The 23,644-nt window shown below is 40.5% G+C and overlaps 1 protein-coding gene across 1 annotated transcript in view; it reads right to left on the reverse strand.

Annotated features, from left to right (window-relative positions):
• The window catches only part of RAPGEF4 (Rap guanine nucleotide exchange factor 4), a 234,095-nt gene extending 213,354 nt beyond the window's left edge, over window positions 1-20,741 (reverse strand). Inside the window, exon 1 of the mRNA XM_068543910.1 lies at window positions 20,595-20,741. The gene's annotated coding sequence lies outside the window, so the exon portion shown is untranslated. The remainder of the gene's footprint in view (window positions 1-20,594) is intronic.
• Between the last annotated feature and the right edge of the window lie 2,903 nt (window positions 20,742-23,644).

Below are 23,644 nucleotides of genomic sequence, written 5' to 3' on the forward strand. Positions count from 1 at the left end.
TAAAGGAAGGATATTTCCCTTTACTGAAAACCAATCTTTTGAAGAGTTTCTCATTTCCCATAGAGGTTAAAAGCTGTTTGGATTTTTTGTTTGTTTTACAAATAAACATTTATTCACAGGGGGATTACTGTACATTTAAAAAGGTTTCCAAGCTTTTCTGGAAGAGGATCTCAGTAACTTCTGTTGGCCTGTTTACCAGCACCTTTCACCACCACGTTAGCATTAGTCTCCAAATCAAGTGTTTAACTGAGTAGTTCTCTTCCTCCACCTTCATAACGTACATGCTGTCTTTTCTTTTTTTTGGCCGCACCACGTGGCATGTGGGCTCTTAGTTCCCCAAACAGGGATCAAACCTGTGCCCCCGGCAGTGGAAGCATGGAGTCTTAACCACTGGACTGCCAGGGAAGTCCCTATACACCCTGTCTTAAACACTCCTTCCTCTGAGGTTTTTGAAGTTGCCTCTGCTGTCTTCCACACATGGTTTGATCCTGTTTTTCTAGAACCACTGATGGGCAATGCACTGAGCACCTGGAAATGATCAGGTCCAGGCACGAAAGTAGAATTACTTCAACTCTTTACCCAGGATTTTTAGCTTCAACCCTACAAGACAATCCCACAAAAAGTATCTGATCTGTAAAGAGAACGAGGGACCTTGTACAGAATGCCTATCGTTGATCTGGCCAAGAAAAACAGCATGTGATATAATTTTAAAATGCATTCTTCCCTTCAGTTTTCCCCAAATAGATAAGGATGAATTACTGCTGGGAACTGTGGTTTGCAGCCAACAGATCCAGCAACCAACTAACTTGGGATTAGCTTCCTGAAGGAGCATCTCACTGGTAGCAAAAGGATAAAAACACTAACTGGATGAATTAATTTCCAGAAGTGGTAGACAACAAAATGCCTTTTAAAAAGTTTTGCTTTATAGTAATATGTCTTTAGGGATGTGTAACTGGGGCATAGTTCAAGGGAAAGAGATTAGAGGAAAAAAATTAATGAATGAAATGCCTTGAGGAAGAAAAACATAAAGCAAGTCAGGAAATGTTTTTCCAGTCGTAAATGCCCGGTCACAAAATATATCTCAAACAAAAACTTGGAAAAGCTATTTTAACACATCTAGCAAAAAAGGAGACATTAATTTACAAAGAGCTCTTACAATCTTAACTGTAAATACAACCCAACAGACTACTAGACAAAGGATATGAACCAGCCACTCAGAGATTAAAAAAAAAAAAAAAAATACAACTGCCAAGGAATATTTTAAAAGATGCTTTCTCTCACTCATGATTAAGGAAACAAAATAATAATAAGACCCCTTCTTTTCCCTAGCAAATTTTTTAAACTTTGAAATTAGTGTTGAAGAAATGGTACACAGTATACTCGTACACTGAGGAGAGTATAAACTAGTGCAGACTTTCTGGAGTGTAATGAGAAAATATTCACCAGATTTTAAATTTCACATAATGTCCATGTAATTCCATAGGTAAGAATTTACTCCACAAAAGTACATCCAGATATACATACAAGAATGTTCGTATACACGGACATTGCTGCACTGTTTATGAGAACAAAAACCAAAATAACTGTCTGTCAACAGGGTAATAGGTTAAATAACTATAGTAATCCAGCCAACGGAAAACTCTGTAGCATAATGTGGTTCATCTGAATGGACTGAGGCAAAAGGGTCTCTCAGTGGAAAAAAGCAAGATACAATATGAATGATGTAATCCCATTTATGGGCGTAAACAAGTTTAAATGTTTTTAATGCATATGCCCTTATATCTGTATTGCTCATTACAAACCATGGCCAAACTTAAAATGGCTTAAAACAATGACTATTATTTCTCATAATTCTGTCAGGCTCCCTGGGCGGTTCTTCTGTTGGCATCACCTGAGCTTACTCAAGTGGCTGCAGTCAGCGGGGTGGGGCTATGGACTCACTTCTCATTTCGGCCTCAGCTGGTGAGGCTGAGACGACTGGGATGGACCACATCGTTCTTCATCTTGGGCATCTCTGCACAGTGGAGGAAGCACTCCCAGGGCACAAGCATGAAACTACAGGGCCTCTCCAGGCCGACGCGGAAGTCACACCACTCCCGTAGCTCTCGCTCTCGGTCAGAGCCTGTCCCAAGGCCAGTCTGGCTTCGAGAGGAGGAAAGCAGCCTCCACCTCTTGATTGCAAAAGCTGCAAAGAACTTGCGGTCATATTTAATCTACCACTTTACGTGCACGTATCTACCTATCTATACCTATATCTACCTATCTATAGCTATGTCCATCGTTAAGTAGCAGCTGAAATGTTAGTGAAGAAACAAGATAATTTCCTCTGGTAAGAGGAGCTGGGAGTGTGAGTGGGGACGGAAAAGGAAGAGGCTTACTTTCTCTGTTTCATGCATTTCTACGCTCAGGGCTGGCTCCATGGGCATGAGACCTATGAGGAGGCACAGGGCCCATGCTCAGGCTCTGGAAAGCTTAATGCTCTGCTGTCACCATCTTGAAGTTCTTAATAATTTTATCTTTGAACGTGTGTTTTGTAAGTGAAGTCCAGTGGGACAGTGGTGCATGTGCACGAGCAAAGGAGATAGTGCAATATGCACGTCTACTGTTCCCTGAGGCCCTGTTTTACATCCAGCATTCCCCATGCCTCCTGAGGACAGAATCAGGGTGGACGCATGACGCCCGGGAGTTCCACACGACTCAAAGCAAGTACAAGGTAAGCAAGTTACATCTTCCAATGAGTAAATCTTGGCGCTGACAGCCCAAGTTCCCATTTTCTGTTCTAACCGGAGCTTGCTGTAAACACGGTTAAGAATGCAGTGGCACTGACAAAGGAACGCTATCATATCCTTTCTTATTCACGTTACTTCCCTGTATTAGCCAATCACGCTGAAAATAAGTGCGAAGAGAAAGGAGAGCTAGGGCAACCCACAGTCCTCTTCCTTTCAGTCTTTCCTTACTCATCTGTAAGCTGAAGAGGGAGAGTGTGGGTAGGTGTGTGCACCAAGAACTAAAGAAATAAAAACAGCTGAATCAGCTTTGTGCACGGTTTCTACTCTTCTGATAAAAAATGAAACACATATGCATGTACAAGCTAGGAAATACAAATTACGTAATTTCAGTGATTCCACATACAAGTTAAATATTCTTACGTTTGCATCTAAAACTGACATTGCACCACAGAAAGATAAAGAGTAAACCTGTGCTAATAATTTTTAATTTTTCTTTACTTAGAACAACATTAAATAGCAAATAAGAAACATGATGAGTTCAGACAGAGGAAGAAGAACAAAGGAAAAAGCTTTTATATTTTAGCACCATTAATGACATTTTTTTTCCTCTGGGGAAAGGAACCTTACATTTTCATTTTGCACTGGGCCCTAAAAATTACGTAGTCGGTCTTGACTGTACTGTTTGAATTTGCATACGTGTGTCCTACTTTTACATATTTAAAAAATAGGTGTTGTTTTTTTTTTTTAACAATACCCCTCACTTGTTTCACATTTTAGTTTTATGAGCTTTGTGCTACCCCTTACTTCAAATCATCATAGATCTATTTTAAAAAATGCTAAGATCCAGGGAACTAGCAGCTGAAAAAAAACAGGTACCCAAATGAATAAACACTTCTAATAAAAACAAAGGCCATATTTCATATTATTCCTACTCTCCTTTTCTTTTGTGGGCAAAACACTCCCTGATTTATAGCACTGGGACCATCGTCAGCACAATGAAATTAAGCAAGAATAATATGTCAGATTAAAAAACCCAAACCCAATTTTATGAACTCAATTCATGACAGCTGCACTGTCAACATAAATATTTATTCTCTCAAGGGCCATGGATGCAAGGTCATCTACACCACAAGGGATGCCTGCCTCCATTGGTACATATACATCAACTCAGGAAATGCAGAGGATAGAGGTTATTTACAGAAATAACTGCTTATAAAATTAATGCCAAAAGAATTTCCCATGTTTTATTTACTAGCATGATATCAATGTGGTATCCCGTAGTCATAATAACTAAACATCTCTATTCAAATTGAAAGAAGTATTTTTATACTTCTTATACTTTTAACATTACTAAGCATGTATATTAGTTTGAATTTTCAACAAACTTATCATTTCTTAATACCTAAAAATTAAAATTATACCACAAAGACATGCTTGGTTAAAATTTTCTATTTGAACCATAGTTGCATTTGCAATAATGTTCTCAAATTTAAAAGATCAGACAATGCCATAGGAGGTTCAAGTCCTTAGAATGTAGTGGAATAGTAAAGCAAAAGGAGAAAGTAAACTGAAACCCTGGGAGGTACTTTAGGGTCAATTTGTGTAAAGACTGCAATTCAAAATATCTTGATACATTTAGAAATTTAAAAACTTGTTTTTCTTTCTTTCTTAAGGGCTTGAGAAGAAGGGTCAAATATCAGCTTTGGAAGTCTTGCCCAATAACCAATCAAAGAGAATACTCTGCATAAAATATTCTACAGAAGATGCCCCAAAACAGGGGGTTGCTACTGGAGAAGAGAGCTGTGGTTGGGGGCAGGGGTGGAAGAAAAATATACCTTTTATTATATATACCCTGCCCTAATTTTAGAATTTTTTTTTTTTACCAAATGCATGCATCACCTAGTCTCAATAAATTAAATTTCTCTAAAATAACAAAACAAGACAGTTTTTGCTTTGCATAATGGGCCATGCTATAGCTAATTTTTAAAAGTACCACTGTCTGACCCTCAGAACGGGAGAAAATATTGGCAAACGAAGCAACAGACAAAGGATTAATCTCCAAAATACACAAACAGCTCATGCAGCTCAATATCAAAAAACAAAAAACCCAATCAAAAAATGGGCAGAAAATCTAAATAGACATATCTCCAAAGAAGACTACAGATGGCCAAAAAGCACATGAAGAGATGCTCAACATCACTAATTATTAGAGAAATGTAAATCAAAACTACAATGAAGTATCACCTCACACAGGTCAGAATGGCCATAATCAAAAAATCTACAAACAATAAATGCTGGAGAGGGTGTGGAGAAAAGGGAACCCTCCTGCACTGTTGATGGGAATGTAAATTGGTATGGCCACTATGGAGAACAGTATGGAGGTTCCTTAAAAAACTAAAAATAGAACTACCATATGAGCCAGCAATCCCACTCCTAGGCATATATCCAGAAAAAAACATAATTCCAAAAAATACGTGCACCCCAATGTTCACTGCAGCACTATTTACAATAGCCAGGACATAGAAGCAACCTAAATGTCCAACAACAGAGGAATGGATAAAGATGTGGTACATATATACAATGGAATATTACTCAGCCATAAAAAAGAACAAAATAATGCCATTTGCAGCAACATTGATGGACCTAGAGATTGTCATACTAAGTGAAGTAAGTCAGACATAGAAAGACAAATATCATGTGATATCACTTACACGTGGAATCTAAAAAAAAAAGGGTACAAATGAACTTATTTACAAAACAGAAGTAGAGTCATAGATGTAGAAAACAAACTTATGGTTACCAGGGGATAACGGGGTGGGGAAGGGATAAATTGGGATCGACATATACACACTACAATATATAAAATAGATAACTAATATGGACCTACTGTATAGCACAGGGAACTCTACTCAATACTCTGTAATGGCCTATATGCGAAAAGGATCTAAAAAAAGAGTGGATATATGTATATGTATAACTGATTCACTTTGCTGTGCACCTGAAACTAACACAACATTGTAAATCAACTATACCCTAATTAAAAAAAAAAAAAAAAAAAAAGAATGAGGAAAAGAAAAATAAATAAATGAAGGTACCATTGTCTGAAGTTGTTCAGTTAGTTTTATGGTCATTATTAAATGTGGATGGTTTGGGGAGGAGGTATGGAACTAAGAACACAAACCACACTTCCATGAAAAATTATTAAAGTTCAATCATTTTGGAACTGAATACAAAATATTCAAATGTGCTCTATTTAGAGGGGTGATGGATCCATAAATGAGAAATACCTATTTTAAAACAGGCTTTGGTAGAAAATCACAAAGTAAAGCATTTCTGTTTTGAGCCTAAAACTTGGCATTTGTTTCCTAATTATTTCTCTTTCACTACAAAAACTTTCTGGATACCAATGGCAAAGCCTTAGAACCACAATGAAAATTATTTTTCTATCTCCATTCCCACCATCACAAATTCTGTAAAGATGCACGAGATTAAGTGTAAATGTTCGTATTCTCCCACATAAAGGAGGAACATGCTATATAATCTGGTCTGGATCCTTCTGATTCTATGGAAAATGGTCCTTAATCTCCCTGGAAAAACACACCTCTTTTGGATTAGGATGAAAGTATGGACTTTCTTTTCAGAAAAATACACACACACACAAATATCAGAGGTTTGCAGGTTTCTCAGTAGCTACTCCATGAACTCCCAGGGATCACAAATCCCAGAGTAGAAGCACCTGCTCTGGACAATTCCTCTTTCCTGATGCTCTACACACAGACCTATGTGTCAATGGACTAAATAAGTTATTCTATTACTTCAGGGCAAAACACGAACATTTGGGTCTAACTCTAATTTTTTCCTAAGCAAACGGAAAGCTCTTTTTATGCCCAAATTCCCCATAACTGAATTCAGGATACCTAAACTATATTCTTGAGACTAAATGTAAATGTAAAATACAAATGAGCACGAAGTTTTTCAGTCAGATCTGGCCTTTAGACAGATGTCATGGATCCCTCAAACATGATGCTCTAGGGGGCTTGCCTGCCTCTTACCTGAGACTGGAGAAGATTCCCCCAAGTCCCAGGGGAACACAGATGAAAGACTCAGTGGAACATTCTATGCCTTTGATAACAGAAATTTTCACATATTGAGATACAGGGAAGTCATTCTGGCTTATACACGAGTTAACTTGAATTTTATGCTAACTAAAACAGCCTGTTTGTGGCCTATCACACATACATTGTACATCTGCTTTAATTATTAAAGAAAAAGGTGCACTGACCAGAAGAAAAGAATGTCCATATTAAAAATAAAGACTAAATGCCTCCCTTCCTGGGATGCCAATGCTGGTTCTCCTTCAGTGATAAGACTCCCTTCCCAGGATGCCAAGGCCACACTGACTCGCTGTATATGTGCTAGTCTGGTTTGTTTGTTTTTGAAACCTTGAAGAAATGTATCCCTGACTTGTTCAAGGTTCTTTGTTCTGACAAGATAGGAAACTGTGCCGAAAACCCTGCTTCTTCGGAGCGGCTTCTCAGAGTAACCTGGGAAGCTGGCTTCTGGGCTAGTTCTCAGTTTGACTCAAATAAAACTCTTTTCTATTCTTATTATTGATTATCTTCATCAACACCTTCTGTGACCCAAGGACCCAGGCTTGATGGTCACTAGGAACTCTTGCTGCATCAGGGTCAGCAGAGCCCCCAGTGAAAGCCCCAACTGATGAACAGCAGAAGCCAAGTGGACCCCTCGGCATGCCTGTAACAGTCCTTAGCTTCCTCTGCGTCAGTCTTGAAGCAACATTTGGCCTCTTGCTCAGGGCTCTCTCAGCCCCAGCAGCTCTCGGCTTCCAGGTTTCTTGGTCTGTTTGAAGAATGGCAGCGTTCTGGGCCTTCCTTTTCCCTTAACTTGAGCAATCCCAGATGTTGGCCTTTCTGATCTGATCTCAACCTGTCTTTCTCAGAGTCCTTTTCTTTTTGATCATCTGGATCCTCAACTCCTCAGGAGGAAACTCAGCCTCCTCCCAGCCTTCCATTCACAGGCAGATCTGATTTAGAAAATGAACTGCCAATAGGTAACACCTATGTGAACGGGCTGCCGTCATTGTTTCCTGATGTTATTCACCTGATCTGGAGAAGGTGGTCTGGGAGACGTTAGAAAGGAGACAACGTCTGGGCTGGATCATGGTACAGGTGGAGAAGAGAGATGATTGGAAGCAAAGGGAACACACAGCAAAGAGACTGGGAAGCAGGGTGGGAGTAATAGTTAGCAGACCTGAAGCTGGGGTCTGCCAGGGGCTGTTTCACTGAGGATGTGACCTTCAGTCTCTTAGTTAACACTTCTGGGCTTGTTATGTGTTTCTGCTCCAGGGAGCAAACAGATACAAAGCTAGTCTCTGGAGAAACTGAAGGAGGGCTTCAGGGAGGGGAAGAAGGAGATAAAAACCCTGTTCTGACATGCACCCCCATGTTCACAGCACTATTCACATAGCCAAGATATGGAATCAACCTAAATGTCCATCGACAGACAAATGGATAAAGAAGATGTGGTACATGTATACGGTGGAATACTACTCAGCCACAAGGAAGAATAATGCCATTTGCAGCAACATGGATGGACCTGGAGATCATTCTACGTGAAGTCAAAAAGAGAAAGACAAATACCATATGATATCAGTTATATGTGGAATCTAAAATATGACACAGATGAACTTATCTACGAAACAGACTCACAGACATAGAGAACAGACTTGTGGCTGCCAAGGGGGAGGAAGAGTGGGGGAGGGATGGGTTGGGAGTTTGGGATTAGTAGATGCAAACTATTATATATATAAGTTGGATAAACAACAAGGTCCTGCTGTATAGCACACGGAACTATATTCAATACCCTGTGATAAACCAAAATGGAAACGAATATGAAACAGAATGTAGATATGTATAACTGAATCACTTTGCTGTACAGCAGAAATTAACACAACGTTGTAAATCAACCAGGCTTCGATTAAAAACAAAAACATCCCGGTTCTGTTCTCAAGAAAGGCCAGGAGGCTCCAGTGGGCTCTTGTCTCCATGAAGAACTTGAGGATGAGAGAAGCCAGCCCTCGCACTGGGAGGGCTGCTATGACCCTCTCTGTGTCCCCTCAGAACACAAATGTGTTCCGTCTGCAGCACCTGTATCCTTTGCCTGCGTCCAGCTGGCATCTTTCTGTCAGTCGCACTCCCATCAGCCTCATGATGACAACGCACAGAGGAGGTTTTCTCTGGAAACCCTCTGACTCCCCCTGGCAGATACTCTGTCCTCCTCCCACCTCCAGCCCCTGCATGCACCTCTGCTGTAGCTCATATCTATTCATATGGTAAGATTTTCATATATTCCTCTTCATTAGACTGTGAACTCCTTGAGGGTCACACTCTGTTCAGGTCTGTGTCCCAGTGCCTAGAGCAGCCCCTGGCATTTAGTGGATGCACCACATATGCTCGCTGACATGATTTACGCTGATAAAAGTATGTGTATAAATTAGTAGAGGCAATATGGCTGGGAAAGGATATAGGGACAAATTTAGAGAACTTCGAATGCCCCGGTAGATGGTTTACACTTCTCCCCGGGCAGCAGTGAGAGCAGCACCAGGTGTCTGAGCAGGCATGTGTGTCTGAACTCCTGGCTCCGTCTGTGCGTCCATCCTTCACTGCCTCTCAAGGCATTTACTGGATGCTTCTTTGGAGCTAAGGGATTGATTACATCATATCATTTCTTCCAGCCATGTGTGATAGGATTATTGTACCCCCCTTTTGACAAATGAGGAAGGAGGTTCAGGGAGACTGTGTAACGTGCCTGAGGACACAGAGCTGGTGGGAAGCAAAGCCAGGACTGTCATGATCTAGCCAATTCCAGTCCACGGCCTTTAAACGCTGCACTGCCTCCCTTACTCTGGCTGAACTTGAGGCGAGACACCAGTGGTGGTGGGATGGGATTGGAAAGGAAGAGATAAATAAACAGTTGATTGTAAAGGGAGACTGGCTAGGACAAGGAGAAGCAGGGGAACAAAGTTAAACTGAAGTGCTGAAGAGTAAAGTATCATGGTATCAATAACACGTTTTCAAATAGTTTAGCAAAACAAACATATATGAGCATATGCATTCGTGTCTATATATACACACACAGAGAAATGTAAATATATACATGGAGAGAGAGAAAAAATTTTTTCAATTTTTCTGAGTGTTTGAAAGTTTGAATAAATAGTCGGAGGGGAGAAAAGACAAGCTGGACATTTCAGACCTAAGAGAAGTCTGGAGAAGGGGCCAGGATGAGGAAGAAGAAAACATAAAGCAACAAGCAGAAAGCAAGAAAGAGAATTTGAAGGAATTAATTGCCAACTGTGCTAAAACATCTCTAAAAATTTATTAACAATACCAGGACTCACTAGGATGATTACGCACATGCTTACAATTATTATTACCAGGAATTCATGTAAGGATTTTAATTTATTAATTTTCATTTATTAACGAGTACCTTGTTTAAGATGCTATCTGCTATGTATGATGAAACCTTTGGTAATTATGGAAAATTATGGTAGATTTAATGGATTTAGAATTTATGTACATTAAATATTATGAAAAATGAAAACAGACCAAGATAATAATATTTGCAGGAATTACAAAAAAAGTTAATGTCTTGATCAAATAAAGCATAAAGCATTCACATAAATTGATAAGTAAATGCCAATGTATGTATGAGTAACATGTCCTGAAAGAGAAAGTATAATCAGTAAAGAAATATTTAAGAAAATCCCTACCACCCCAGCAGTAATCAAACATGATAACAATATGATGGAAAGTAACATGTAAACATATATAAGTATATATACATATATATTCACACACATATATATAAATGTATATAAAATGGTCATGCTAACCAAGGCTGGATGTAACAGGCATGCTCAAATACTCTTGGTGGCAGGATAAAAGTCACTGAAAATACATTTGGTCATATTTATCAAGAGCCATAAAAGTTTTCATGGGAAAACTTTTTCTGGGCATTTATCTTAAAGAAGTGATTCTCAAAGTATAGTCCAGGGATGAGGTGGATCTAGACATTCTCAGAGAGTCCATGAGTTCAAAACTCTCTTCATAATAACACTAAGATATTACTTGCCTTTTTCACTCTTATCTCTCACAAGGGCACAGTGGAGTTTTCCAGGAACTACGTGATGTATGATGACACCATTGTCCTGACAACTAGGAGAATGTGTGCTTGTAGGACTGGAATTCGGGGGGTGATTCTGCACCTTATTCTCGCACTTTTAATAACCAGACCACAGAGGTCACCTCTAATCACAAAGCTTCAAATCAATCCCCCTCACTCTGTCTCTGAAGTACTGATGGCCATTATCACTTACATCTGGCAGAAACCCCAGTTGGGAAGCAGAGTGTCTGTATGAGGGAAGGAATAATTACACTGGGAAAATTTTACACAGACTAGTAAGGAACCAACATATTATTCAATTGTAGAGCCTTAGCACTGGGCAAAGATGCCAGCCAGGTACATGCAGAAGCAGCAAGTGCAAAGCGGCAGAGTGGATACCAGAGCCTGGAGCTGGAGGACAGGGGTTCTCGGCAGATTCATCTGGGGAGCTTTAAGAAGCTATGATGCCCAGGCCCCACCTTCTAGAGATTCTGGTTTCATTGGTCTAGAGAGCGCCCATGCACAGGAATTTTCTAATAACTCCCCAGGTAATTCAAATGTGGAACTAGTTTTAAGAATTACAATTATAAATGAAAGATAACAAAAAGTTTTTCTTGCCTTTCAAATAATGTATTTTGATACTATAGGAACTGTTGCCTATACTTTATCCTTTTCATTCACATAATTTGTGGCTCTGCCTTCTTGAATTTGCAAACCAAAAGGCGAGGACGAGGCACTAAATTTTTCAACTCATAAGGCACCTAACGTTCAACATTAACTTGAACCACTGCTGTCAGCAAGGCAGGATTTCAGTAAAGGTACATTTATTTTACAAACAGGTGGCCTAGGAAGCTGGAGAGCTTTCCAAAAGGGCATTCAGCAAAGTTGGGTTAAACCAGGAATAGATCAGAATTTCAGGCCAGAACACTCGACCACATCAATAGCCTTTAGAAGGTCTGTCTTGCATTTATTGGTTTGAGTTAGACAGCTCAGAACACTGAGGTCAGTGAGATCAACCCCAGGCAAGACTGCAGGAATTCGGAGCTGCCGACTTTGGGACAGGATTTCCTGCTGCTCCTTTCTCAGTGTCAGACACCCTGCCCCAGTGACTGCGCCCTAACCTCTCCGTGGTGGCCTGTAGACTACACAGGAGTGGAATTTGCCCTGATGAGAGGAGGAAAGTCCCATGACCAGAGGGCTCCTGGCACATAAAGAGCTTAACGATATCCCCAGCGCATACCACGTGTTCCTTCTGAAAGTCTCAAGTTCTTAAAAGTTTTCCCAACTAGAACTGCCTTTGCCCTGGGGACCCCGTTAAACCTCAGAACAGATTTCTCCAGATGATGACTGAACAATAAACAGAACACAAAGCCAGGCATTTGGAAATACAACACATGACACCCTCAGAGGGCAGGCAGACCCCTAACCAAGCCCGCCCAGGGGTGCAGAACAGGAGGAGAAGGCAGCAGGCAGCACAGCATAAGTGAGGAAGCCCTGCCTCTTCTGCGTGGTCAGTCCCTTGCGACAAGCCTGTCTCACACACTGTAATTTGGTTAACTGACCCCAATCCTTTAGGGAGGCTGAAAAACAGCCTTGTTAGCCACACAAGAATTCACCAGATCTCTTTGTCTTTGGATGAAATGATAGCCTGGGTGGAAATGAATCTCTCCCTGCCCTCCGCCATATGTCCTTCAGCACCCTGTGTCTTATCTCATGGTACTTTTCAGTTTGTCTGATATCAGGGTGATTTGTGTTTATGCTTGTCTGTCTTCTCCACTAGATCGTAAACCAGGAAGACAGATGCGGTGCATTTTGCACCTCCCTGTGGTGGGAGCCAACTATGTGTGTCGAATACGACAGAAGCTTCTAGAGATGAAATTTTCAAAGTGGGATCAATTAACATTGAGTAGAGCAGCTCTTTAGCAGGCACACAGCCTGGCAGGTGAGCTGAGACAGTGAAGAGGGCCACTGCAAGATTAAAGTGCGGGGAGAGGGTAGGGGGGAGGTGTCAACAGCGTGCAGGTAAATGCACAACCAGGGGAAGGATTTCAAAACCTCCACCAACAGCGACTCCTAAAAGACGTGAGTGACCACTGCACACTCCCGAAATGAACACCCAAAGGAATACCAGCTCAGAAGCAATTCCAGCACCCTGCCAGCAAGCCTACCCGCAACATCTGGGCATTCCTGGCACCTGCCAGCCAAGCCTTGATCTGTTCAGACCCCCTGATCATCTTCTGAGAAACAGTGAGATCACAGCTTTTGGAGCTGGCAGGACTTCAAGTCATCAATAATGTAACAGAATTCCCATAAACACTAAGGACTTCATATAGTCTGAGAGCTGCAGGCAAGGTGCCTACCAGGGCATCCAGAGGGTGAAATACCATCACTCTCAATCTGTTTCCTTGCCCCAAATTCATTTTTAATATATGCCATTCACCAGATAAATACATATGCTTAATATTAATGTGATAAATGTAACTCTGCCTACTTATGAACAAATATCTCCTAGAAACATTTAAGATCATCAGGCTAAACAAACATATCCTTCACAATCAGAAAAAGGTGAGCCACCACTACCCCCCCACCCCACAAATAAAGATGAAATCAAATTATGTCAGTGCCGTGGTACATATTTAGGTCTGGTGGAACATACTTAGAAAAGCCAGAGATGTTTTAGAGTATAATTCCTAGAACTAAACTGCAAACTGTGACATATAATATCTCCCCACTAAAGAATAAAAAAAGACCCATTCTGACCTGGTAGGGCATACGTCCTTCTTTTTCTTTTTCTCAGTGTTCTCAGACATCCAGTGAAGAGTGGTGCTTTATTTGGACAGCAAAATGCACCTTCATCGCTGATTATTTCCTGTTAGTATCTATTACTGTTAAGAGGATCTCAGTCCGGAGAGAAAACCGGGGCCGGTGGTTCTTCAGGAAAGCTCAGGCAGTCAAAGGCAATAGGAAAAGACTTCCTATATATACATATATTATTTTTAACTTTACTTATCTCCTAGTAACTTCACTCCCTTCCTTTCTGGATTTGAATCATTTCACCATCCCATGGAAAAGCTTGAGGACAGAGGAGTGAGACCCTGGGGCAGACGTGAGGTCCGAGTCACCGGAGCAGGCTTCCGGCTCGGTTTAAAAGAAGCAGAACTGTGAGGAGAGAGGCAAGAGAACCAGCCAACAGGATGTGTGTGGCTGGAGTTCCTGGCATGAAGTCTTGGCTTTCATGTTTATTTTTGGATGTATTTTTCTTAGCCCTTTGATGCAAATTTCTGGCCTGGGAAGTAACCCTACAGTACAAGCTCCAAAGTTGCCAAAAGTAAGTACAGGCCTCTGACTTGGGAGAAAGCAGGTCCCTTGGCTTTTAGGTTCCAGTTAAGCCTCAGATGAGGGGGTGGGTCCCTGCACATTAACAGGCAGGCCAGGGGCTGCCTCTCTGAGGATGGGTCATATAGTTCAACCTCAATACCCAGGGCCACGAAACATTTACTTGAAATACCGGTCTACCTGGAAAGCCCACCATTAATGCAAAATTGAAACAACCTGAAATTGTTTGCATGCTGAATAAAGTATTAAAACCCACCCAAAGGGCTTCTGAGATTTTTATGTTCTAAGATACTATGTTTTAAGCGTTGGGCTTTAATTTTTCTGACAGCCCAAGACAGATAGGAACATCAAATCTGTTCAAGCAGGAGCAAATGCCTCTGAGAGGTATATTACTCCAATATGGTTTTTAAAGTGCATCAGCAAACACTAAGCTGCTGTTATTTCAATAATTCCTATTCTCATAGTGGCTTGAAAGATTATTAATGGAAAAGGGCTTTTTCTTCCTGCATAGTCCAAAAGAGTCAGTAAACAGAAATAGCTAAAAAGCTTTTCAGTCCAACAACTGCCAACGTATCTGGTAGAATCGAGAAATAAAACACTGAAAATTAGGGAATAGAGATAGATGTAAAAATATTTCTTTGACAACATTCACTACTCTTAGAAATATTCTTGTTTACAAATTGTATTCTTTTCCTAAGGCAGAAACATGCACATATTTCTTATTCTTACCAGTTTATATCCCAGAAAGCATAAAAAAATTTTCAGTCAACAATATTTATTGAGGCCACAGACACATATGGGGAATAAACTCTATGGGATCAGTCATTACCTCCGAGCAACGGTTCTCTGTAATATTGTATGTCCTGGTTAGAATAAAATCACAAGAGCTTCTGGGTAACTATTACAGCTAAGAAACCACTTTTATTGTGGCATGGGTCAGACTACAAATTTAAAATAATTGCTTTCATTTCTAAAGACTCTAGTTTCATTGTTGTCTTTAAATTTCAAATAATTCATTCACAAGTGTGTATTATTTTGCACATGCTCAAACATAGCCCACAGTGAAGGAAAGTTTTTGGCCAGAATGATGTTCACGCGATTGGAACACAGGTAGTAGATCACTAGTGCAAGGACCTCAGTGGTGTCTTTTATGAGTTTGATGCAGAGTGACTTTCCAATCTACTTCTCTGAACACACTGGACTCACCTCCTCATACAAGTCCATGTACTTGGAATATTCCATGTAAAGATGACAAAACATGCTGCAAACCTAAAAGCATCTTCACCCACGATGTTAGAAAGTCAGGGAGCAAACAAAAAACACTCTTTGTTGTTGTTCTAACCACTGGAAACATTAGACCATATTTGCTGAGAAGAAATTCATGGAATTGGACAGTAAATCCGTATTTATCTATTCCAAGAGCCACCAGTAACCATAGATACTCATTAATACTTGATCCAAGATTATCACGGCTTAAAACTCCCAAGCCTACACTTAACTACTTTGCCATTTAACTTCCTTACTGAGGGTATGCAATGCCACTAGGGTCAAAGAGTTTAAATTACAATTCTCAAGAACTAAAAATGGTACTCCAAGACTTTTTAATTTTTTCTGAATGAAATTCAAAAACATAACTTTCTCCTTTCTCTCTCACTCACTCTCTCTCCTGAGATGCTATTGAAAAGTGAGATGTTTTATACCCTCGTTAATATTTTTTATTAAGTTCTAATATCAAAGAGTCATGAAAAGAGGGAAGTATTATTGACCAACTCTGAATAAATTTACTGTAATTCACTTAAGCTAAGAAAATATGACCTGACTTTGAGATGGAGATCCCAGCTCCCTCAAATATGATCATAAATTGGCAACTGAAACATGGAAAGGAAAGAGGAGAGAAAGTTTTCATTAGGAAAGATATAGGGTACAGAGAAAAGCATCAAGCTGCTACCTCAGTTACATCTTGGGGAATATTTTTTTTTTTGATATATTTATATAGACAACTGAAATAATGCCTCTGGTCACATTTATGACAATAATTTTTAAAAATACTCTGGGTGCTACCAGTTTGACTTACAACATAATAGACAACATAAAGCAAGAGTACTGGGGATGAAATTGAATAGGATTTCAAAATCTCACGTGTAGTTCTCTGGGTGTGTATCTGCGGAGAGCTGAGGAAACTTGCCTTTGGTCAGGAAAGGAAGCAGGGTTACCTAGCTCTCTGTTGCCGTTGAAGTCTCAAGTGTAAGATTTAAAATAGCCTATTCGCTCAGCCTATTAAAGAGCTACTTGTAGACTGTACTACCTGTTAGTGATTACACACCATAACTTTCCTGGTTAGAAGTAACTCAGATTCCTGGTCCTTGTCAACCACTTTAAGTGACATCAAAGGCACAGATAAGGAGGGAAACCTCAATCTGGGAGTGCTTGCCACACAATGGGCCCACCATGACATTCCTCAAAAGTAAGCAGGCAAATGAGATGAACATGCAAATTTAGACCCATGATTCAGATGATCTAATTTCTACCGTGTGGGAACTATGGCCTAACAGTGAGCTCCTTACCATGCTGATGGGAGAGGCAATATCCAGCTTACCTTTCTGCTGCCTTCTTTCTGCCATTTCATGGTTCAGTGAGGCTTCTACCTGAATCCTGAAGCTATGTCATCCTTCCCTTTTGATATTTGGTTACCAGATCTAACTTAAATTTCAGCTGACAGCATGAGCTTGGGTTTTAATGTTGCTTACAGATATTGTGTACCAGTGTAATGAATGGCTGAATTATAGACTCTGTTATCTGACATAATCAAGAAATAGGTGTTCTGGTTATCCAATATTTTGCTAACAGATTAGTGTCACATATGCCATCAATGGATCACCTATATTCAAAGAATAGAAATAGAATTTACTTAATGATAATGATATATTATACTGTGAAATAATATTATTGACTTGCTAGTCCATTTTCTCTCTCCTCCAAGTAGAACAGAAGCCCTGGCCCACAGAGCAGGAGCCCTGTCAATCTTCTTCACTGCTATAGCCAGACCTGACACACAGGAGATTCTCATTAAGTATTTGCTGAATAAATGAATAGTGGAATAAACGTAAGTCAATTTTCTTTACTCGGAAGGTAATTTAGAATTCCACAATTTCTTAGGATTATCATGTACTGTATATGCACAAGTGTGCCCATTAATAAAGTTCTGATTCACACAGGTTGCTAGATAATTCTTTACTCAGAAGGTAATTTAGAATTCCACAATTTCTTAGGATTATCATGTACTGTATATGCACAAGTGTGCCCATTAATAAAGTTATGATTCACACAGGTTGCTAGATAATGGAGTTCCTCGCATTCACACTTTAGCCAGTTAAAACGTTGATGGAGCACCTAATTTGTACTCTGTGCTTGGTTGCATGAACAGGTAAATAAAAATGAAATATCTTACTAAAATCTCTTGCTCACTATGAGGTTCCAAACCCGAACCTGTAAAATAAGAGGTCAGTCTAAAAACTCTCTCCATCCTTTTCAGCTCACTTAAGTCACTGACAGGGAAGACCAGAATCATGCTCTGAGGTTACAGATGAGGGGTTGGACCCACGGAGCTACAAAATCATGTGGCAAGGTTTGGGATACTAAGGACCACCTTCAACATCCATAGCCCCATCTAATAATTTTCCTCTAAGGGAAATCTCTGTGAAAAACAGCCCTAAACTATACTCAGATACAATCCAACCAAGGGATCAAACAAATCAAACCAATGCATCACTTATAGTGAGACATCCAGACGTTAAGAGCATCCTAATGTACTCAGTATCACCTTTGACTTCTTGCCAGAAGTGTTTGACTTGATCTAATCAAACATTTAGCTCTAACTTCCGTTTACAGGAAACCCTGGGGTAGGGGTACAAAAAAAGATACCATGAGAAAATGATCAGACAAACCTTGAATTTGGGAGAAACTGACCTGGCCTTTTTAACAAGTCAATATCGGGGCTTCCCTGGTGGCGCAGTGGTTGAGAATCTGCCTGCCAATGCAGGGGACACGGGTTCGAGCCCTGGTCTGGGAAGATCCCACATGCCGCAGAGCAGCTGGGCCCGTGAGCCACAATTACTGAGCCTGCACGTCTGGAGCCTGTGCTCCGCAACAAGAGAGGCTGCGATAGTGAGAGGCCCGCGCACCGCGATGAAGAGTGGCCCCCGCTTGCCGCAACTGGAGAAAGCCCTCGCACAGAAACGAAGACCCAACACAGCCATACATACATACATACATACATACATACATACATACATAAACAAACAAACAAGTCAATGTTACAGAGAAAGAGAGACAGAGAGAGAGGGCAGGGGGGGAGGGGGAGAGAGAGTGACTTAGACATAACAATCAAATGTTAACACATGGTTCTTTATTTGAGCCTGGTTTGAAATAAAACAGATATAAAAATACTTATGGAATAAATGTATTTATTTCTGGGTATTTATGGGGAAATTTGAACTGTGGACTGGATATAGATGACATTAGTGTACTATCTTTAGTTTTGTAGGTGAAATAATGGTATTATGGGTATGTAGCAGGATATTCTGATTTTTTGGAGAAATATGCTAATATATAGGATGAAATGTGATGTCTGTCATTTACATTAAAGTGGTTCAGCAAAAAAAGATGAAGCAAATATGGCTATATGTTAACAACTGCTGAACTAGGTGAGAGTGTATAGTCGTTCATTGTATTATCCTTTTTGATTTTCCGAACGTCTGAACATTTCTTAAATAAATTTGTTTTTTTGGTCATGCCACATGGCATGCGGGATCTTAGTTCCCTGACCAGGGATCGAACCCATGCCCCCTGCAGTGGAAGCACAGAGTCTTAACCACTGGACAGCCAGGGAAGTCCTGAAAATTTTTAAAATAAATTTTTAAAAATGTTCACAGGTAGCAACTTCTCAGGAACTTTTTTCACAGCACTGAGGCCTCCTAATTAAAATAAAATTTTAAATATTGTCACAAACCATCCTCCACCAGCAACTTGAATAAGTCATCACAGACAAAAGCAGTTATAATGACATACATCACAAGTAGGAGTCATTTTTGTTCTTAAACCAGTCTTCTGAATTTTCTTTTTGGAAAAGACTTTTCAGTTCACCTTTTAAATGAAAGATCCAAAAAGCAGCTTATTTGCCTCAAGCTTGGTCCCTTTTAATTGACAGAAAACCTCTCCGCACACACCTCATGCAAACCTACTTTGGCTCTGCCTTCCTAAAACTCGCTTTTGTCTCTGAACTTTACAGAGCAGTTGGAGCTCTTTAATATTTTCTAAGAGGAACATTTCAAACAAGTAACCCTGCAATTTATTCACTACTGCCAAGAATAAAAGTAACAGGTTTCACCACCAAGGCCTTCCAAGGCTTTGCAGGACTTTCAAGGCAAAGCATCACTCATTCACCTACAGGTTTGCTCCCTTAATGCATCTGTCATTTGTTTGGCTCTGGAGGAAACTATTTGATTACACAAAATTCTTTTTAGATCAAGTTTAAAATCTTAGCCACACTGGGACAAGTGGCGAAGCCTGCCAGCTCGATGGGTTAACGCTTGGACATACTGAGCCAAGGACAAAGATAAGGAACAGCCACAGGTAAAAATCAGAAGCTTAAAGAACTGAAAAGGAATGAGCGTAAAGGATGCAAGGGCCTTTCTAAGCACTCCATTTACCATGACTGCATGTAAGGTGATTTCTTGCCCCATCCTTCTTGTAAATGAGCGTGGTACCCTAAAGGGCGCTGGTAAGCAGCAGGAAACGCACAAGCCGCCAGGACCGGCTGCCTCCATCCACTGCTGTGCTACCCGTGCATTTTGAAGTTGGCAAGTAACCAGCCATCTTTATGTCCCTCGTTTCCCATACCTTATTACAGGGCACATCATTTTTAAAAGCATTTAAATGAAGCAGATGTTAATCCCATTCATTCCACTTTCCCAGGGAACATGTCCATGATGATTTTTAAAATGCCAAAGAAAATGTCAAAGTATTTTGTTCCCTGGTTAAGAATACATCTGTGGAATAGGAGGGGGGAAATACATAAAACACTCTATGGTCATTCAAGAAATAATTATAATGTACGTCAAACCACAGAAAATTGAGCAAGCACTACATTAAAAAAAAAAAAAGGAAAGACGTCTTGTGTCAAAATGGCTTTTTCACTCACTCATTTCAAAAACAAGTTTTGAAAATTAAATTCCATCCACCGGCTCAGAACAGAGCACATTAAGGCTTGACTATAATGCCATTATCCGTGTGGCAGCTCTCTTTCTTTTCTGCAACCACGTGAATTGACAAAGCAGCCTTGGGGCTCACCTCCCATAGTGCCTTGAAGTCCTTCTGCCCGATGCGGAGAAGTTCACTGCTTTCCCTTGTAACAATTGTCGCATGGCGGGGTGTGTTGTCCAGAATGGACTCTCCAAAGGCTGTCCCAATCCCCAGAGTGCAGATGGTCACTGCATCCTGAGAATCCAAAAAAACTGGTCATTAGAAAAGCAAACATTTTACCAGTGGATGAGTTGTCTTTTCTTTGAAGTCTATAGTTGACCCTTGAACAACGGGGGAGTTAGGGGTGCTAACCCCCAGCCCTGTGCACACACAGTAGAAAATCTGAGTATATTGTGGTTCCTGCACATCAGCAGATTCAACCAGCCACAGGTCATGTTGTACCGTAGTGTTTACTATTGAAAAAACTCCGCCATGAGTGGACTCGCGCGGTCCAAACCCGTCCTGTTCAAGGGTCAACTAATTTCTATACAATAAAACACTCAATTCACCTGCACAGTTCAACAAGTTTTGACAAATATATACACCGTGTAATCACCACCCAAGGCAAGACAGAGCATTTCCATCACCCCTGAAAGTTCCCTCATGCCCCTTTCCAGTCAGGACCCTCCTTTCAGAGGCAACTGATGCTCTGATTTCTATCACCGTAAAGGAATTTTGCCAGTTTTAGAACTTCACGTAAAAGGAATCAGACAATATGCCCTCTTTGGTGTCTGGCTTCTTTTCCTTAACATAACGTCTGTAAGATTCATCCATGTTGTTGCGTGGACCAGTAGTTTTTTCCTTTCACTGACGAACAGTTTTCCATTGCAAGGGTATGTGCCCCGATGTGCTTATCCATTCTCCTATCCGTGGACATTTGGGTTGTTTCTGGTTTGGGGATATTATGAATAAGGCTGCCAGCAATCTTGTGCACGTCTTTTTGCAGACATGGTTATCTTTTTATATGACTACTCGCTCTAAGAAAACAGGGGAAATCGTTTGAAGATGAACTCAGCTTTTTTAGTGAGAGAGTACAGTTACGATATTTAAATAAGAAACCGGAACGGGGATACTGTTATGTCAGTCTGTCTTAAAGAGATGAGGAAACTGAGGGTCAGAATGGTGGATTCACGAGGCCAGAGTTCACACAGATAGTAAGTAACACAGCCAGGTTCCAATTGTGACTGTCTGACTACAGACTCCCAGCTTCTTGTATCACGCTGCCCCCCTCAGCCACAATAGAGTAAAAGCAGCACCCAGTGCAGTGCGGTGTGGCTAGCTGATAAAATGTCCTGAATCAATGATTTAAAAGTGTAAGGTGTACTAAAAAAGTAATTTCCTTTCTGCATGCAACATGGGCGGTGATACTTGGATTTAATCCTAACTAGTTTCAAGTAATGCAGTCACTCAAGATCACCTGGACATTAATTTTGCAAAAGGTATTATCAACTAAGGGAGATACACAAGGGTAATCCTGAGTTAGAAACCACAGTTTTCCTTTCATGCACCTAACACACAATAATAGGCAAATGTTATTAAGATCAAGTTAGTGACTTTGTAATCATATTACTAAGACAAATGCCCATAAGAATCCAGTTCCTTGAACCACAGCAAATTGCTTCTGCACAGATATTACCATTTAAAATTGTGTTCAGGAAAATAAAATCAATAATATCTCAGAAGAGAATGAAAGATCAAGGGGAAACATAAAAATGGCCTGTTAATAAATTTTCCAGAAAGGCAGCTGCAAACAAACTCAGTCAGAAAAATATCCCCAGGGCTGAAATATCAATACCCAGCAAGTCAGATACTTCTGAGTAATATTCAAGTTCTAGTAAAAACACAAGATGGATTATGATAAATCACATACTTTCACAAATTCTTTAGACTACAGGTTCGCTTAAAGATCCACTAGCCTACTTCATTTTTTTTTTTTTTTTTAATCATCTGGACCCTTCAGAAAGAATCCTGTTAGCCTAATTTATACTTTCCAGTGTAAATTTCTATTTTAAAACCTGACATGGATGAACCATACGTATTACTACTGCCACTATCCCTGTAGCTTAATTACCTACGATTAGCTACAAAGTATAATGCACAAGAACTATGCAGATCTGTTATTCGTGAGCTTGCTGTAGACTTCTACGGAATAAGTTGTCTTCTCCATTTCTCAACTCCTATCCCCGACACGTGTCACCATGTGTCACCAAAAGGTATACAAAGACACAGCCTGTGAAAGTCAGTCGCATGAGCCCATCTTCTTGCTAGTGAGCAGCTCTTGTAATAATGACAAAAGACTGAAATTATTCTTGGATTTCCCCTAGAGAGTTTAACACGACACCTGCCTGCTCACACGTAACAACATTTAGTCATGTTAGTACTGCCAAGTGCCCTTCTCAGTGTAGCTCCGTACATCAGGACCTCTGTGCAGAGGGGCACCAGCCCCCGTCATTCCATCCAGCACCTGGGCTCATTCCCAGTATCCCACGCTCTCCCACCAGAGCTGAGTGTGGGATCCGACCTGCCTTCATCTCCTCCTTCATACTCCATCCTCTCAAATGTCAGGACAGGGAATCACAAATACAAGATATGGTTTTGAAAGTAGGACTAATAAAACCTCACCTGAAAGAAGTGTTACTTGCAACTTCAAACTTGACTTTCAGCAGACTCAGTATTTTTAGGACAAATTTACTTAGAAATCTGAATGGATTTAGGAAGTGTGGATTGGGCAACTGGGATAATCGGGCACAGGGAAGAAGAAAGTCCTAAGAAGAACATCTTCACCCTAAAGATGAATCACTACCTTTACAGTCCCTAGGGGCGAGGCCTTGTTTGCATTTGTATTCCAGGCGGGGACTTGCAATGTGCTTAGAAAATAATTACCAAATAAAGACATTTACATTCAAATGTTCTCTCAGGTAGCAGAACCAATACGGTTGCTCAGTATGTATCAATGAGTTGAAAGGCAGGACAAATGTGAGCCACAGGAACGTGAGTCAGAGTAGCAGACGCACTCTTATTTTAGTGCACACTCCCAGCTCACCAGATCCCTGCAGGTCAGAGTTCCAAGCCTGAAACCCTGTGGAGATGCTTAAATG

Source organism: Eschrichtius robustus, chromosome 5, assembly GCF_028021215.1.
Source record: "Eschrichtius robustus isolate mEscRob2 chromosome 5, mEscRob2.pri, whole genome shotgun sequence".
In the NCBI taxonomy this organism is placed as follows: Eukaryota; Metazoa; Chordata; class Mammalia; order Artiodactyla; family Eschrichtiidae; genus Eschrichtius; species Eschrichtius robustus.